Source organism: Gallus gallus, chromosome 1 (genome assembly GCF_016699485.2).
Source record: "Gallus gallus isolate bGalGal1 chromosome 1, bGalGal1.mat.broiler.GRCg7b, whole genome shotgun sequence".
Classification (NCBI taxonomy): Eukaryota; Metazoa; Chordata; class Aves; order Galliformes; family Phasianidae; genus Gallus; species Gallus gallus.
The window spans coordinates 48,842,967-48,862,778 of NC_052532.1; the positions used below are offsets into that span (position 1 = coordinate 48,842,967).

General features: G+C 40.0%; 1 protein-coding gene and 1 long non-coding RNA gene across 10 annotated transcripts in view; both read left to right on the top strand.

The window, feature by feature from the left end:
• The window catches only part of ATF7IP (activating transcription factor 7 interacting protein), a 109,747-nt gene that overhangs the window by 10,580 nt on the left and 79,355 nt on the right, over window positions 1–19,812 (top strand). The gene's annotated exons all lie outside the window — the stretch shown is intronic.
• Window positions 7,262–13,835, top strand: LOC121109325. Its single transcript, XR_005848692.2, has 2 exons — window positions 7,262–7,623; window positions 11,310–13,835. It is a non-coding gene; the product is annotated as an uncharacterized LOC121109325 (long non-coding RNA).

Genomic DNA, 19,812 nt, shown 5'->3' on the forward strand with positions numbered 1-19,812 from the left:
TTCATTTACATAAATGATCTCCTAGTGTTAGTGGTAGTGTACCGTTTAAAAAAAAAAATGAAGTATTTTGAGCAGACAGCGCGTGTCAGGTTCTCAGGAGATGTTGTTGGGTGCTTACCTTTGTATCTGGTATAAAAAAAAAAGTTTGTTCTTTTTTTGTTAAATCACTAAAACACAGGAATATAAGGGCAGGTTGATTCTTGACTTCAGCTAACTGTAAATCTTGTAAATCTAGTTCTTGTAAGAGTTTCCTGCTTTAGGGTAACAGGTCAGTGTTAAGAATGATACCGATGTATGATTGCAGGTGAAGCTGGTAGCTAGTCTTATTACTTGTTTTTATCACTGGTGCAATTTTTTTTTTCAGTCATTCTTGACTTAAATAACTGTTTAGTTTATAGTGGCCTTTCTTGATTGGATGAGGTATTTAAAGAGACAGAAACCATTTGGGCACTTTGGAATGTCTGAGAATTTGGACAGCAAGGCCTATTTAAATCTTGCTAAAATGTGCCTTATTTATAATAAATACATGGTAGTAGTGTAATGAGACTTCCTTCTTTCCATCCCCCAAACAGTCTTTGATTTCCTATAAAATAATGAGTCATGTCATCCTGAGCCCATCTTACAAATGATTGCTGAGTTTTCTGTTTATGTGGTTTTAGTTGTTAATTGTTCCCAATTAATTGCAGATGTTAATAACACATTCTTTGAGGCAAGGAGAAGGAATCCATTCTTTACGATAACTGAATTCCTATTTTGTAATTACTGAGAAGGATGAAATTTTGTCAAAAACGTGCTTTACTGTATGTATACATGAAAGCTGTCAAGCAGTGTTGGCTGTTTTCTGCTGTTTTGTTAACCCCCTCTTTCAGGGGAACATGAAAGGGGAAGGTAGCGTATTTTTTCAACTATTATTGTAAGGAGTGGTTCTTAACACGTTAGACTTTAGTACAGCAATGTATATTCACATCAGTTCTCTCATACAGTTCTTTTTGTGCCTTTTGGGTTTTTTTGTTTGTTTGTTTGTTTTTGTTTTTGGTGCTTGAAAACCAAAGCTTTATGTCAGTTAAGTAAGTTAACTTCCATTTTACAAAAATAGCATGATGCACAGACATTGCTAGGGTTTAGAGGAAAGCTATCCTTGTCTCCACAGTGTTTGCCGTTTCCTTTGTTCTATGGTTTATTTTATAACAGGACATTTTGAAAAACATTATCATTTTTGGAATTGCTGTAGGAAATAACTGGTTCAGAATGGAGCTATAGAGTGTTTCTGTTGTAGTAAAGTGTGTTATATGGTTGGATGTTTTTTTCTTCAGTAAAATAGACATTGGAATGCATGCGATATGTTAGGTCCTGAAATCAGTGTTAACATGGAACACCTCTTTTGTTTGCAGAAGTCTGAGTAGACAGTAATACTGGTAACTGAAAAGATGACTCTTTTCCCTTCCTCCCACGTTTTCAGTATTTTCATTTTTTCTTTAGTAGTTGAAAAACGTTGATTACCTGCATGGAAGCATGGCACTCTAATGGATGCAAAGAGATACTTATATATTTAATAAAAGTTAGATGTGCATTACTTGAATTAGAAGTAGTTGTGTATACTAAATTATCAACTTTGTTTTTAATGCGAGATAGATGCATTGTCAGACTGGGCTCTGTGTTCTTGATCGCGTTTTCTCCACTTTTGAGACCTGCTGCATTCTGGAATGATTAGTTTTACACTGCTGATTGGTGAGCTTGAAGGGGTAGGCTTCCAGAAGCAAATAAGTCTCTAATGGGGTAACAGTACTGCGTACATGTGAATTTCAAAGAGAAAAATACACAGTAATTCACTCTGGAGTGAATAGATCCATATTTTTTTCTTTCTTTCTTTTTGAAAGGTGCATTTAAGAGAACTCTACTTTTCACTTGTTCTTCATGGAAGTGCTTATTATATTTGTTCATTACTAAATTGTAAATGACTAGAACCATTCTAGCATGGCTTGATTATTTTTATGTTCCTTTTAAAACTAAGAATTGTCTTAATTTGCACAGCTGCATCTTCTATTTCAGAAGACACACTGGGAGCAAACAATTTCAGGCAGGATTCAAAACAAACTGGAATGGATTGCTCAATTAATGCAATGCTCCTTAATGTATGCAAATAATTTTCAAGCAGCTGATTTGATTGGAAATAGTAAAACTAAATGGTTATGAAGCACTTAAAACTGTTTTGAATCTTGAATATTTAATCATATTATACTTATTTTAAAACTGTTACATTTTATCTTTAGTTGTGAACTTTACAATGGTTTTATCAAAAATATAATATTTTCAATGGAGTTACCAGTAAAGTAAGTTAATATTTTTTCCTGTGTTGTCTTGATTTGTAGGTTTAGGTCCATCCATTTTTCAGTATTTGTTTGATAAATAAATTCATCATGTAAATTTCAAATGACCAAAACTTATACATGAGCATACATACACGTAAATACGTATATATGTGTGCGTGTGTATGTATATTATGTGCGGGGGGAAATGACCAAAGTTGGAAAAGACCTCTAAGATCATCCGGTCCAACTGTCCACCTATCACCAGTATTTCCCAATAAACCATGTTCCTGAGTACAGCATCTAAATGCTTCTTGAACACTGCCAGGTACAGTGACTCCACCACCTCTCTGGTCAGCCTGTTCCAGTGCCTGACCACTCTCTCTCAGAGAAGAATCATTTCCTAACATCCAACCTGAATCTGCCCTGGCACAACTTGAGGCCATTCCCTGTCGTCATATCACTAGTTACGTGGGAGAAGAGGCTGACTCCCACCTCACCATAACCTCCCTTCAGGTAGTTGTAGAGAGCAGTAAGGTCACCCCAACCCTCCTTCAGACTGAACAATCCCAGTTCCCTCAGCCCTTCTTCCTAAGTCCTGTGCTCTAGAATCCTTCTTACCCTTTTCTGGACATGCTCCAGGGCCTTTATGTCTTTATTGTAGTGAGGGGCCCAAAACTGAACACAGTATTCAAGGTGTTGTCTCACCAGTGTTGAGTACAGAGGGACAATCGCTTCCTTGCTCCTCCTGGCTGCATTGTTTCTGATACAAGCCAGGATACCATTGGCCGCCTTGGCCACATGAGCATACTGCTGGCTCATGTTCAACCAAGCACTGACCAATACCCCGAGGTCTGTTTCCTCTACACAGTCTTCCAGTCACTCTGCCTTAAGCCTGTAGCGTTGCCTGGAGTTATTGTGGCCGAAGTGCAGGACTCAGCACTTGGTCCTGTTGAACTTCATCCCATTGGCCTCAGCCCAGTGATCCAGCCTGTCCATATCCGTTCGTGGGGCCTTCCTACCTTCAGGCAGATTGACACTGCCTTCCAACTAGGTATCATCTGCAAACTTACTGAGGGTGTGCTCAGTGCCCTCATCCTGGTCATCAATAAAGATATTGAACAGAATGAGCCCCAGAACCAACCCCTGGAGAAAGCCACTCATGGCTGGTCACTAGCTGCATTTAACTTCATTTACTACCACTTGCTGGGCCCAGCCATCCAGCCAGTTCTTTACCCAGCAAAGAGGGTGTCTGTCCAAGCCATGAGCTGCCAGCTTCTCCAGGAAACAGTGTCAGCGGCTTTGGTGAAGTCTGAGTAGACTACATCAACAGCCTTTTCCTCATCCACCAAGCAGGTCAATCACAGGAGGAGATCAGGTTAGTCAAGGAGGTTCTGCGTAGCACTGTATTTCCAACATTTATCAGGGAAGTTGATGTCCTCTATGAGAACAAGTGCAGGTGATCCCACAGCTCCTGCCAGCTGCTCATAGAACACCTCGTCTGTATCTTCATCCTGGTTAGGCAGTCTATAACAGGCCTCCACCAGGATGTCTGCCTTGTTGGCCCTTCCCCTGGTCCTTACCTATAGAGACTCTACCTAACCATTCCCAGCCCCAAGCACTCTTTAACATAGAGAGCCATGCCACCACCCTTCCTTTCTTGCCTGTCCCTCCTAAAGAGCTTATAGCTGTCCATTGTAGCCCTCCAGTCATGGGAGCAATCCCACCGTGTTTTCGTAATTGGGAGCTACTGAGCTTATGGCTGTTACGTGAATTATTTGCTGTGTTTCGTGCTTTGGAAAAGAGTCAAAGATGGGGGAAGGGAATGTTTTGGGCTGTATGTATATGTATTGCCTAAGGGGGGCCCAGGGCCGTAAGATTTTCTCTGTGATTTTTTTTTCCATATTTTATTTTTCTTTTGAGCTATTAAAGACAGGTTCCGTCATGATTTACCTCTAAAACAAACTTTGCTGATGAAATGTTTGTGCAAATTACTCTGTAGCAGATTTTTTGTACCCTTTTATTCTGAGATAAATCAACTATGACATTTTAAATTTGAGGATATTTTCTACCATATGTACCAATTGAAACCATATAGCTAATAATAATTATTTTGAGCACAACTGGCCTCATTACTTTTGACTGTAACATCTGTTCTTTGAGGTCATTTCTGATCGCAGACTAGAAAATTGCATACATGTTTGAAGAAGTCCTCCAGTGGTAGCTTTGTTTTGTGTGGAGTGGTTTTTTTGTTGTTTTTGTTGCTGTTGTTTGTATGGTTGTCTTTTTTTAACTGACTGTACTGAGTGTGAGAAACAAAGGCAGCCATTTCAGACTTCATTTTTGGTTAATGCCATTCCCTGAAGGATGGAAAGGAATATGCTAGTGGCTTTTCTTGTTTGTTTGCCATGTTACACTCCCATATAAAAATAAATAATAACAGAAAAGCCACCACCTTTTGGAAGCATTTAAAATGGTCACTGCTAGTTTTCAGGATGGGTAAGGCTGCTTTGGCTGCAGTGCACAGATGTTGCTGCAGCTGATCTGGGGCTTAGCAAGTCCTCTCATTAAAGAACAAGAGAATTATAATTTAATTCATGTGTTTCTGAATACTAAACGAACAGCTCCTCCCCTACAGGAAAGTATTCTGCATTTGAAAACTAGCTCTGTCATAACTAGCTGTGTACATGCTGTGACATGCAACAAGGAGTGGAAAGGAACATAAAACCAAGGGAGTGTGGCTGACTTTGCAGAGAATATTCTGGAAGTGGGGTGGTGCCTCCCCCAGACAGCAGCTGGAGAGCTCATCCTCAGGGCTGGCTGCAAGCTCTGGCCTGGATTTCCCTGAGCTAGGAAATAAAATGAGTTACAGCTCTTGTTTTAACTAGTACCGCTTTCTGTGTTAAGAACTGTACTATTACGCTGGTATTAGTGTACAGAGCTGTAGAGCTGGGGTGGGAGATGGGGTAACAGCTGTTTGTAAGGAATGCAAAGGGCAGGGGGGGAGGGTTGGGTTTGTGCTTTTTTAAAAGCAGAATTGGTGGCCTTTATTTTCCATTTCTGAACATGTTCATCTGATGACTCATTCTGCAAATGACAAAAGCATCACTGAAGTATGTATTCAGCACAGTGCTTAAATGTGCTAACATACATACATCTATCTGAAAGTAACATAAATCAAAAGATGCATGTGAAATAATGACCGAGTCCTATCGCATCACTTAAATGGTTAACGATTGTCATTCTACTGTGACTGTCATTCTGGAGAAATTATACTATTTGCCTTGCACGTCTGTTGGATACAACTTCTGAGCTTGAATTATAACAACTAGTGAAAAATAATTTGCATTATTAAATACTCTCAGACCCAAAATCAATATATTTGTGACAGTGCAATAAGTAAACTGTATTATTAAATAACTTAGAACCAGCTCTACATTAAATTGCACTTCCACAGTGGAAAGGGGACATTAAAAGTAATCCAGCTATATATATCCCTGATATTGTTAACATTTTAAAGAAAAGTAGCGTAGAGAGTAACAAGAGGTCAGGACTGCAAAGTAGGCTTCTCTGATGCTGAGGTGGCTATGCTTTTGCCTGACTGGAATTGGCAAGCACCTCTGCCTCCATCTCTTGTCTTTCTGTGTTCTGCTAGATGGTGAAATAGCATACCTAAAACAGTGCTGCAAGATGTGTAGCGCAGCGTTATTGCAGGTTTAACTTTTTTTTCAGGGTTCACAAGTTCATGCTTATATGTAGCGTAGTAAATAGTATATTTACTTGCCTTGAGTTGTGTCATACCCTATGGGATTCTCATAAGGCTGCAAATGGGGAGGACTGGGGAAAGGTACTGCACAACTATTCACCCTTTATATAAACAGATTTAATGGTAAGCAAAGCCTGGTTTATTTTTTCTCCATCAAAATACATTGACTGTTGGAATAGGCATTTGTAAAATATCATTTATTTGTGAATATTACAGGGCTTTGACTGTGATATGGGTTGTCGAATGGCAACTGGAAGAAAAAGCAAGAATTAAAAAATTAACTATTTGAAGTCAGAGTGAGGCTAATATCTGAGCTTCTCTCTTTACCTGTCACTATATCCTTTTAGGTACTTGGAAAAAAACAAAGCCCACAGCTCTACCTACATGATGAGGACAGAAGGGAGGAGGGAAAAGAAGGAAATAGTAAATTAAACAAAATGGCCAAATGTTACCTGTCGCCAGTAGGTTAAAAATGGAGTTGCTCTAATTTGGAGCTGATATTTATACTGGGAGGCTGGAAATATCAGTTATGTAATAGCTGATGGTATGAGCATTGAGCATACACATTTATTCAGTGTTACTTAAATTATTACAGAATGCTTACTAAAATTATTCTGAACAGTACTGTGTTCAACATTACTGCTTCAAGGTGGCATTTCTTTTGTGGAGACCATTGGCAGTTTTAATTTATATAAACAGTAGGAGCCACACTTTTGACAGGGATCTGGATTATTAGTAAGCGGATAGGTAGCTATATATTCTAGAACCTGTAGTTGTCTCAGGGGTGTGGGGGTGGGGAGCTTTGCTTGGCAAAATTCTGCTGCAATTTCGTCTTGAAATGAGGCCCCCTTTATGTAAATTTTTACTGGCGCCAGCTAGCTGTAACTGCAGTCTGGCTCAGCCTCGGCAGCGAGTAACATGTGTCATGGACTTGCCTCTGCATGGATTACAGGAGCATTCTGGTGCCTGAGTAGGAAGAGCCACGCTGATGAATTCGAAAAGGATGTACAAGAGAACCTAGGTGTGGTTAGATTGCTGATGTCTGAAAACATGGATGATTTTTTCTGCCTGCTTCTTTATTTTAAGTATACAGCTTCTGCTGAGCTGTAATAAATTTATGCTTGTTGATACTACTGTGTGGTATGTGGGAGGTACCTCACTGCACATAGTTGCTGCAGTGCTAATAGTTGGCAACGCAGAAGGCAGCACAAAGAGTTCCGGCTGTGGACACTTGCAGTTGCAACATTCACTTGGAGGCTGTGGCATGCTCACTGAGCTGCAGTGACACGTTGATTCACTTGTGTGGATAAGTGGCAGTTCCAGCATGCTTTAACAAGCGGATGTAGGCTACTAGCAGAGAGATACAATAGCATAGCTCAGTCTGGATAGAAAATAATACTCATGCTGCTATATAAATAAAATAAGATCTTAGTATCAAGATGGCTGACCTGGAAGTCTACTTGTAGCTCTTGTTTCTTATGCAAATGAGCTAAATGTCAGTGGCTTATTCAGAGGAGGAAGTTCATTTTGCACGTGTCAAGTTCTCCACAGGTAAGAGGAGCTACCGATTTTCTGCATTAATGTTTCAGAGGCCTTTGAAGCTATTTTTCCACCTAGGTGCCCATCCCCCACGTTGGCAAAATGCCAATTTTATTACATTTAAATCAGGAATTCTTCTGTGAAGCCTGGAAGTCAGTTGTTCTTACTGTAGTTAATTTTGGGTCACTGTCATTAGAGAGAATGTTAACTAAGAATTATTGTAAAATGTTTGCATAAGTTAAACTGAAGACTTTTAAAAACAATAAAATTTCTAGGAAGTACTTTTTTGCTGTTGCTATTGCTGTTGTTTGCTTGGTTCCAGCCCCTACTGTCTCACTACTGTTCTGTCTCCGTAGTGACACCAGTTGATGCACACAGAGCCATAGCCCTACTGTGAGCCTACCCCTGAACAGGGTATAGAATTAAGAAGGTTAAATTAAAGGAATCTTTAGATCTTTTGACCGCTAGATCTTAGCGGTCTTTAGTGATTCTATGAATGTATCAATGATGTGGGTTTCTTTGTTTGTTTGTTTTCTGTGGGGGGGTTGGGGGAGGGGAGGGATTTTTGGCTTCATGGTCTGAAATGGTCTTAAACCACTCGTGGTTTAATTATCATCTTTTTGAGGCGGTAAAGCTGATCAAAACACAGGATGCTGAACTGACATTTATCTTGCAGTATAAATGCACATTCACAAGTGTTCTTATGTGAATTTTAAAAAGATGTATTTATAAATAGCAAACGGTCAAAATATGATATTTATCTGATCTTCCCCCTCAGAAGACAATAAGCTCATGCTAAAACAGCAAATTTTAACTAAATGGCAATACTATAAATTTCTTAAAGTACTGCGCTATGCTTAGGCATGCAGTGCATGAAAACACTGCATTGAACGGATGTGCCAGTTCTGCATAAATGCATTGTTTCCATTTTACAATTAAAAACTTGACAGGATGGGAGACAGGAAAGGGGAGAAGGTAGAAGAAACTAGCTCAATTTGGAAAGCCTCTGAGGTAAGGATGCATTGGAGATGCATGAAGAGGCCAAAAAAAATATGGAAAAAGTTGATTGCTTAAAGGTAGATGGCAGCTTAGGATAAGGATATGGAAGTGACAGTAGGCAGTGGGGTGGTCCAGTTGGAAAAATGTGATTAGTTAAAGGGAGTGAAAAGTAGAGGGGCGAAGTAGGCAGGCAGACTATCTGAACTTGAAATGAGGCACTGATAGAGACCAAAACTGCTAGAACTGTTCCGAAGTTGACTGTGAATTAAGGCCAAGAGAGTTGTGTGTGCTAGGAAGGAGCTACAGCTGGCTGATATTGAGAAGAATTTAACAATAATAGAAAAAGATACACGTCTGTGTTGATATAACAACATAAAACAAACACTGCATGCCAACAACTTGTGCCAGATGATTTTTTTCCTTGTATCCAATTTCATTTTAAATCCTTAATACTTATTTTTTTAGTGAGAGAGAGAAAAAAAAAGTGGTGGATTTTCTCAAGTTCCCAAATTATAGTTAACCATTATTGAGGTTGTCCATGAAGGGCAAATTCTGTTAAAATCTGACTGGATTTCATTTTGGTGTGAAAGAAACAATTCAAGCGCCTTTGCTTTTTTTCTCCCTCCCAACCCCCACCCCCAACATGCAAAGCGTAAGTGTGAGAATAATAGAGAAAAATGACATTGAGTTGGACATGAACAAATGTAGGAAACTGATTATTTGAGAGGAAAACTGTGATTAATAAGGCAAACAGGCAAAGTAGATGTCATGTAGGTGACAATGGTAGTGCAATTTCTAGCAAAATTGAAAAGGCAGAATATTACAGTAAATATTTTTATTTGTTTTTTTTAGGTAGAAGGGATATGATACGTTGTGTTATTTTGCAGGTGATTCAGGTACTTAATCTAGACATTACAAGAATGATACCAAAGAGTTTGTGATAGACTTTCTTAAACAAAAGTTACCAACAGGTATTTGTAATCTGCACTAGGGAGTTCTGAAAGAATTGGCTGAAAATACTTCACACCTGAGATGTCACCCCACCCACATCTATAAGACTGCTAGCTTTTGGGAGGGGGGGGAAGGGCAGAAGGGATGGGGAAGAAGTCAGAAAAGATAATCTGAATAACTGTTCAGGCTAATATCAAGGCGGGGGGGGAGGGCGGGTGAGGTGAGAAGTGATGGATTCAGTAAATGTGGAAGAATATTAACAGAATTATGGCAGAAGTGCTTTAATGGATATAAAATTTTATCTGAAAAAAAAACATCAAAAATGAATTTTTGTTGCTTGGCATTAATGCCTACTGTGTGTAATGCAGTTATGCCTTGGTATAAAACCTTCTTCATCGGCAAAACAAAAAAAAAAAAAAAAGCACATATATCAGGTAAATTGAATGCCTTTCTAAAAGTTTGTGGGAGTGGGAGAATGACAACGTTGGTACTGGAGGAAGCATGATCCAAGTGAGGATTCTTTTCTTACAGGAAAGCGGGGGAGGGACTTTTTATAAGGACATGTAGCAACAGGACAAGGGGAAATGGTTTTTAACTGGAAGAGGGTAGATTTAGATTGGGTATTTGGAATAAATTCTTCACTGTGAGAGTGGTGAGACACTCAAAGAGGTTGCTCAGGGAGGTTGTGGATGCTCCCTCCCCCGAAGCACTCAAGGCTAGGCTGGATGGGGCTTTGAGCAACTGGGTCTAGAGGGAGGTGTCCCTGCCTATAGCAGGGGGACTGGAGCTAGATGATCTTAAAGGCCCCTTCCAACCCAAAGCGTTCTATGATTCTGTGACTGGTACTGTGAAGTTCACCATCTACAAATTAATAGAAAAGAATCACCAGTGAGGCCCATTCAGTCTGTTGTATAGCAAAATCCAAATTCTGTATTGGTAGTTTGTAAATGTATCTATCTGTTTAACAAGAAACTGTATTCTGGGATTAACTAGGGGTCATAGAGACACTCCCTTCGCCCTCTCCCTGCCACCCCCCCTCCCCCCCCCCCCAAAAAAAAAAAAAAAAAAAAAAAAAGAGCCAAAATCCCAAGTGTAGAGCTAATGTAGAGGGGCTGAAATTTTGAAGAATACAGAGTAAGAGTAAGAAAGTAATATATTTTACTCTCTTAAGCTGCCTTGGATGTACTGATGATATGAAGTCCATGTCAGCACAGGTTACGGTCTTGACCATAGGGTTTTAGTAATGTTAAAAATATGTATATCAGGAAAACACATGAAAATTACTCTGCTTAGAGAACATAGAATATTTCGTTTGCTCCGAAATAATGTCTGTTTATTTCCATGAAAACAACACAGTAACACTATTTGATTGAGCAAATTCTCAGCTACAAAACAGTATTTTTCAATGTAGTCACCACCACTAGCTATACATTTTTGCCAGTGATTAACAAGAACCTGCAATGCTGTACTTGTAAAAATTTGCACTAATGGAAGTGACCCTACTGATTCACAGTTGCTATAACAGTGTCGTTGCTAGGAAAATGTTCCCCACACAGTCCAGTGTTTACTGACCGGAACAAATGGAGGTCAGAATGCTCCAAATCCGGACTGTAGGGTGGCCATGGTAGCACAGTCCAGCCAAGATTGGCAGTGTGTTTCACAATCTTAAAGTGGTCTGGGGCTGGTTGCAAGAGAAAGATTGAGCCTCCAGCTTAGTGGTCAGAATTGATGATTTGTCTTCGTTCCAGGAAATCCAGAAGGACCACCCCTTTCCTATCCCAAAAGTCAGTGCACATCACTTTACCTGCTGAAGGCTGCATCTTGAACTTGTTCTTCGATGGGGAATTCACATCTCACCGTTCCATGGACTCGTTTCGCCTCTGGCTAGTGGTGGTGACACCAAATCTAGTCACCAGAAATTATGTCAATCTAGTGAACTGTCACCGTCAGCCTCATATTGGTTCTGACAAACTTGCATACAGTATTCCTTCTGTTCCTGTGAGCGTCTGTAAGACACAGCTTTGCAGTATTCCAACACTGCCACCATTGAAACATAAAGCTGTTTCAGTCTTTCCAGTGCACTGAAGCCAATAGGCTGTTAGTACGCTGTTCCTTGGTCATAATTTATGAATTCGTGAGGATGAACTGATTGAGGTATTCTTCGTTTTGTGGTGTGGCAGCTGTTCATGGTCATCTGAAATGTGGTTTGTCTTTCATGTTACTGTTGACATTGCTGAAAAGCACTGTGCACTGCACTACTGTGCTCACATGCACTGTTTGATCTCCATAAATGTTAAACAAGTGTTGGTCAGTCTCAGTGGGTGCCAATTTTTTCTGCATGGACAAGTTCAGTGACACACCTTTGCTCATACACACTTCCACATCAGACACCATTTTGTTAGACCACCTCTCTGCTGCCATCTGTCACATGGCAACAAAATGAAATGCAATACTGTTGAAAAGATAAAGCCTCTACTGCCATACCACCACCATCTGCCTCTGACATCCTAGGCCAACATAATAAAATAGAAGGTATTATTTTCAAAGCAATTCTAGAATAATTTAGGTTGGAGTGAATCTCTAATCTGGCATCTTCAAAGGATGGTAATCTTAAAATTAGATGAGATTACTTCAGGGTTTGTCAATATAAGGTCTGAAAATCTGCGAGAGTGAAGGTTCCGCAGCCTCTCCAGACAAACTGTTTCAGTGTTTGACCACCCTCGTTGCAAATAATGATTCTCTGCGTCTATCTGGGATTTCCACTGTTGCAGGCTCTATCTGTTGTCAGTGTGCTGTGAATCTCTGAAGACTGTGGATTTTGTCTTTATAAATGCCAATTTGCCTATTGAAGAGAGAATTAGTTCTCTTTTAGCAGTCTAATTTTCATGCTACACAAATTCAGCTCCCTAGTTTAACCTTATTTTCCATGTTCTCCAGTCCTTAACCATCTTGGTGCTCCTCCGGTTTTTCATTATCAGTTGTGTTAGGGGTTTCCTTCCTCCAAGAAAGACATTCCCTTGATTTGAAGACAGACTTAATAGGATTGCTAACTTATGGCGCTTAGGTGACATACGGCTTTGAAGCCTCTAATATGTGACTTGATTGCTCTGGCAACTCTGTATCTGGGTTATGTAGGATGGTGCTGGCGTGACACCTTTCAAATAGTCGAAATTTTTCATTACTGTATGAGTGTAAGGTTCTCCAGTTGGAACCCTTACAACATGTTACTAGCCTGACTGAGACCTGGCTACCTATTTAACCAAACCTTGCCCTGCTAATGTGGTACTTCCCAAGCTAGCTGCAAAGTGAAAAAGCTGTAGTATTGCATCTACTTTCTTTTATTGGGCAGGATAAGTCATGTAACATAGATGCCACCACAAGGGCAACATGTGTATTCCAAGAAGCTTTGCTGACAATCTAAGGCAAATCTGGTAAAAATAAAACAATTCTCCAGTCTAGGAGACAAACAGTCAACTCAGGAATGGAGGAGGCATTGCAAAACCACTTCAGAGTCTGTTCATCTGTCACAGAAAATCCAGCTATCGTAGAAACTCTCCAGTTAAAACTTAACTCTAGTACCACTTAAACTAGATGATACAGGCTCTCAGTTGGTTTGAACATGCCATAACTATTTCTAATTTATTAAGAGATGAACTTCCTTTAGGGAAAGGCTTTGTTTCTGACAGAAAAATGATTTTATCCAACACAAAATTAGCATTCATTTAGCAAGGGTTTTGGAACAACAGCCTGTGGAATAATGAAAGCACTTCAACATCTACAAAACTGGTAAAAGACTGATTAATACTTGAGCAGACGAGCTAAAAGTATTTCTCTCCTAGTAGGTAGTGTCATTTGCATGTATGCAGAATTCTGAGTGGTTTTTAATCTTTATCACAGGGATGTGTTTATTTATGTAAATCTTAAGTCTGCTAATGAACACTATGCATTCCTGACATATTAATCCCTGTTTACTGTTTACTTTCCCTATAGGAAGATGGAAGCACTTTGGTGATTGGTACTCCACTTAAAATAAAACAGAAAACAAACTTTTCTTCCCAAATAGCTGTGGTAGTTAATTATTCTGTTCTAGTGCAACGTATGTAGTACTTTGAAAATTATTGGTAGCATTGTATTTTTACCCACTAAAGGCCCTCTGTGATGGTGCTGTAGCCCCTGCATCTTTTGAGAATACTGTTAGCAGCAGCCTTCTTTTGGAGAACTGTGCATCTTGAGAAAATGATGGAAATGTTCAGGGTTCGCTTAATATTTAAAAATATATATATCAGTACTTGTGCTTAAATTTCTAATTTCAGTCAGTTCTGAATTATAAAGTCAGCTTAGAATGGTTTGATTTTTAAAAGGAAACCATTTGGGCATCCCCTACATGTGTCATGATGGTAAAGAAGGCTGTTCCAGACAAAATTTTTGCATAAGGACTGTGTTCTCATTGTTGTGAACCCATGTCAGTACTATGAACTTGAACACACAACACTCCTGTGTAAAGCTGTGGAGCTGGCACTTTGAAAAGGTAGCATAAATGGTCTAGGTCTACCCAAAAACACAACAAAAAGATATTACTCTAAAATTACAAGGTATCTGTAAGATGAACAGACAACTTGTATACAAAAAAGGCAACAAATGCTTCCCAGACTTCTTACACATCATGCTGTGCCATATGACTAGTCAAATGCTTATACAGAAATATGTCTCACTATATTATCAACAGATTTAACTAAACCCTTCACCTGGGTGGTAATTTTTAGAGAGAAGGTTCCTATTGGCACCAAGCCAAGATACAAAGAAAGATACTTTCAAATCTTTTTTTTTTTTTGCAGTGCAGTTTAAGACCTAAGAAATATTTTCTTTTTATATAGAACATTTTCAAGCTAATGGCAACTTATAGGTGAATTTCTAATATTCTTCTGCATTTAAGAGTAGATTGTCATGTTATGACAAATAATGATAATGCTGTGTATTTTGTAAATGGTGAAAAGAAGCTTGTCTTCTACTATCCATCAAGCAGATGTTTTATTTCATGAATCGTTATTACTGTTCATAAAATCACTTGTTTGGGTGAACAGTCATCAGGTAGAAAGAAAAAATGTTAGATAACTGGAGTTGGAAGTACAGTATTCCAAACAAGTCGTTTCTCAACGTTAGTCAATAGGTGAACTGATTTCTATTTTGTTTATTTTCCGTAGAAATTCTATGAAATTCTTTTAATCCTGTTTTGGAAAGGTAGGGGATATTAACACATTCAGAATCTTAATAGAAAGTCATTTTCTAAGCTTTTGTGAGCTATTGTTGTGGAAATTAAACAGAACAAACATAGTGGTGAAATTCATTGTCTACATAATCTGGACTTTCCACTTGAGACCCTAGCCCAGGCTTCCAAGAAGATGAACATACTTTCCAAGTAGTAGGTTGTTTTGAAGTTGTTCTGGATTTTTGAAGTTGTTCTGGATTTTAAGACAACGAAGTAAGGTCTGTATCTTTTTTGAGCTTGAAATATATTGTCCTCTTGAAGAAGATGTAGTGCTTAAGCTGTCTTCTCAATAAATGGTTCATTTGCTTTGATACTAGAAAACGTGTTACCAGATCTGTCAGTTTTGCCTTCTGACTAACTGGAGGATTGTGTTGCTTCTTTCCCTCCCCTAAGAAAACACAAGAGATAAGACTTTTTTGGTTCACTCAATCAGAAATTGTGACTCTTTTGCAATAGTTTACAGGGAAAAGGAAAAAAAAAATAATCACTGTATTCTTGACTGTGAAAGTCAAGAAAAGCAGGCAGTTGATACAGTGATTTGACATGGCTGAATGGTTGGTTGATAAGTAGTGGAGTTGAAATGGAAATTAGATCATCTCCAGCACAAGTCTGGTACATTGTTCAGTATCTTGTGATAGGAATAATGGCAGATCATGAAGGAAGATTTATAGGAGTTGGACTCGATGATCCTCCTAGGTCCCTTCCAACTCAGGGTATTCTATGATTCTATGTGTCTTTGTGCACACAAACATAAACAGTGAATAGGAAAGGAAGATTTAGAGCAATTGCAGAGTTTGGTTTTAATTGTGGGGAACTTGTTTGTTTGTTTGTTTAATTATTAGTATTTTTTTTTTATTTCCTTCTCATTCCCTCCTCTTTCCTTCGGCCAAAGACATGTGCATGTTGTCCTGCTGGTGAAGAGGCAGAGCTTGCATTGAATCTCCAGTTGTCCCATATGGTGTAGAGAATTTGTTGCTACTATATTCTCATTCTGAAGTCTGTTTTGTTCACTCCTTTCTTCTCATTCAGTGCATTTTTGTTTTTAGAGGTGGGTGCATATTTGCTAGCGAAGTTCTGCTTTTGTTGTGTGGAAATTTTGGAATCTCCAGGCTTTTGGCCTTCACCATACCTGGATCTGATGTCTGTCTTCATGCATCCTCACTGACTGTCAGATGTTGAGAATATGTCTGACTACTCAGCTGAATTCAGTATTATATACACACTGTGTGCTTCTTCTCACCTTCAATCCACTGCCTGAATAACCAGAAATATTATGTACTTTGCAGCATATTTGTGACTTCAATAGAGTTAAATAGCATACAGTGATTTACAGTACACGATGAACCACAGATTCTTCAAGAATCTGATCATTTTGACTTAATTTTTGGTGAGGTTGTCTCTCTGCCAAGTCCAGTTTTGATTCTCTCTTCAGGAATTAAAGATTAGAAGGGAAGGAAGCCAGAGAAACAAAACAATTCTTAGTGCCAACTATTTCTTAGTTTTAAGATTCTGTTCTTGGCATGAGAAATCCTTACTTTCTGTAGTCCTTCTGCAACATCCTAACTATCCACTTACCCACGTGACTTTGAGGCAGAGAAATGGATCACACCAATACAGTCTCTTGATATCTACCTGTCTTAAGACGCAGAACCATTGAATCACCAAGGTTGTAAAAGACCTCCAAGGCATCCAGTCCAACCATCCACCTATCACAATATTTCCTCAGTTACATCCTATTACATGTTCTAGGATGGTCAGACTAATAACATGCATCGCTCCCTAGCAGATGTTATGGAAAGGATTACGAGATGCTACTTCAGATGCAGAGAAATCGATGGCTTGCTTACTACATGAGAGAGAAACCACTTTGGCCTGTATTATTCTGTTCAGTAATTACTGGTGGCACCTTCCTCGGTTAAAATCAGAATCAGCCATGCATTACAAAGATATGCATTTGTATAGCAAGCTTATGAAGACGTTTCCTTACCTGAAGTAATGCTGATGTGTAGATGATGGGGCAGTCTAGCCAAGACTGGCAATGTGCTTCACAGTCTTCAAACTGATACAAGACCTGGCATTATTGCATTGCAAGAGAAAGGCTGACCTCTCTGGCCTCAGTCTTGGAAGTTCAAGTGTAGTCAGGGTTGCGCTGTAATAGTCAGAGTTGAGGAATTTTTTGTTCCAGGAAATCCAATAGGATCACCTCTTTCCTGATCCCAGAAGACAAGACATATCACTTTACTCTCTAAAGGCTGCATCTTAAACTTCTTCAACAGGGAATTTATATGTTCCCACTTCATGGGCTGCCATTTTGACTCCAATCACAGTGATGATGCCATGTCTGGTCACTGATAATGATGCAGTCCAGGAAACTGTCACCGTCAGCCTTGTTTTGGTTCTGGCAAGCTAACATACAGTGTTCCCGTGTGAGCATTTGCAGGACCTACCTGGCACAAACTTCACTGCTGTTGTTTCCAGCATATTGAAGCCAGTATTTAGCTCTGTATGCCATTCCCTGGTTGTAATCCACTGGTTTGTGCAGATGAGCTGATTGAGACACTCCTACTTTTGTGGTGTGAGATCTGTGCAGGGCCATCTGGAACATAGCTTGTCTTTCCTATTGCTGTTGCTGCTGCCAAAACACACATTCCACCACCTCACCGTGCTGCTTGGTTGTCCACTGTTTGGTCTCCATAAATGTTCAGCAAGTGATGATGAATGCTAATGGGTGCCATTTTTTCTGCATGGAGGAATTCAGTTCCACACTTCTGGTTCATATACACTCCCATGTCAGATGCCATTTTGTTAGATTGCCCCTTTCTCTGCTGCCATATGTCACACAGCAACAACATGTAATATTGGCAGGAAGGTTTAACCTCTACTGCCATACCACCACCATCCACGTCTGGTACTGTGGCCCAATACAATAAAATAGGAGGCATTACTTTCTGAGTAGCCCTTGTTCTTTGAGTTATAGACTATTTCCATATCACTTTCAAAGGTGTACTTCTAGTATTTTGTATCAACATTGCTAAAGCGTCCTTTTAACTTGCTGGTTCTAGCTACGTTTTCTTAGTCTTTGCTACCATGTTCATTATGTTGATGCAGCAAGAGGCTGGATCAGAAAACTGGTCTGAAGGGTGAGCTGACAAGAAAGGGATGGGGAAAAAAATGTAAGGGGAAGGGAGTACATATTGCTGTGTTTCACAGATCTCTACTAACACAGAAATGACAGAGGGTAGAAATGAGGGGCTGAAGAACATGGGTCTAGGATTTGTAACTGGAAAAAAATGTACAGGGATCCTTTACTTTCAGTGTCAACTGAATCCCATAGTTATGTACAACAATTTTAATGGTTTTAGAGGAGAGAGAATATTTTAAAAGGATAAGAAAATATGAAAACTGTGTAGGGATGGGGTCAGGAAGGCCAAGACCCAACTGGAACTGGACTTGGTAAGGGCTTCAAAGAAGAATAAGAAAGGCTTTGACAGATACATCAACAAGAAAAGGAAAGTCCAGAAAGGTGTACTCTCCCTAGTGAGAAATACAAACAGTCAGTACAGTGGACAAGGAGAAGACTGAGATATTCAACTTGTTTGCTTCTGTCTTCACTAGTGACTGCTCTTCACACACTTGAGCAGATGGTTCAGAAGGTGGGAACTGGGGGAGCACTGTCCCCCAGTATGTAAGTGAATATCAGAATCACAACCACCTGAGGAACTCAAACATCTGTAAGTTTGTGGGTCCCAATGAGATGCATCCCAGATTCCTGAGGGAACTGGCTGATGTAATCGCCAAGCCACTCTCATTGATATTTGAAAACTCAACTCATGGCAGTGAGGTGGACTCCCTGGTGACTGGAAAAAAGGCAAGGTCACACTCATTTTTAAGAAGAGTAGAAAGGATGGCCCAGAGAACTACAGACATGTCAGCATTGCCTTCTGAGGAAGATCATGGAGCTTGGACCATGGAGATCCTCCAGAATGCTAAGACATGCTAAAACATATGAAAGAAAGGGAGGTGATACGGGATAACCACAAGTGCTTCACCAAGGGCAGGTCCTGCCTGACCAACCTAGTGTCTTTTATGATGGCGTAACTGCATACATGGACAAGGGAAGAACCACTGATGTCATCCATCTGGGCTCCAGTAAGGCCTTTGACATGGTCCCATGTAATGTCCTCCTCTCCAAATTGGAAAGATCCAGATTTGACAAGTGGACTGTTCAACGGATGAAAAACTGGCTATGAGATCATACCCAGAAAGTGGTGGTCAACGTTCTGTACTGGTACTAATGTCGTTTAATATCTTCATCGGTGATGTCGACCATTGGATCAAGTGCACCTTCAGCAAGTTTGCAGATGGCACCAAGCTGTCTGGTGCAGTCAACACAACTGAGGGATGGGATATCAATAGAGAGACCTAAGCACGCTTGAGCAGTGGGCCTTGGTGAACTCATGAGTGAACTCATGAGGCAAAGACAAGTAGAAGATTTGCAACTGGGTCATGGCAAACCCCATTATCAATACAGGCTTGAGGATGTAAGGATGGAGTACAGCCCTGTCAAAAAAGACTTGGGGGTACTGGTGGAAAGCTGAAAATGAGCCAGTAGTATGCCCTCACATCTCAGAAAGCCAATTGTATCTTGGGTTGCATCAAAAGGAGAGTGGTGATCAGGGAGAGGGGAGTGATCCTGTCCCCCTGCTCTGCACTGGTGAGACCTCACTGGAGTACTCTGTCCAGACGTGGAGTCCTCAGTGCAGGAGAGACATGGACATCTTGGAGCGTGTTCAGAGAAGAGCCACAGAAATGATCCAAGGGATGGACCATCTCCCTAAGAGGACCGGCTGAGAGCTGGCACTGTTCAGCATGAAGAAAAGGCTCCGGGGAGAAATGATAGCAGCCTTTCAGCATCTAGACAGGGACTGTAAGAAGGAAGGGGACAGACACTTTAGCAGTCTGTTGTGACAGGGCAAGAGGAAATG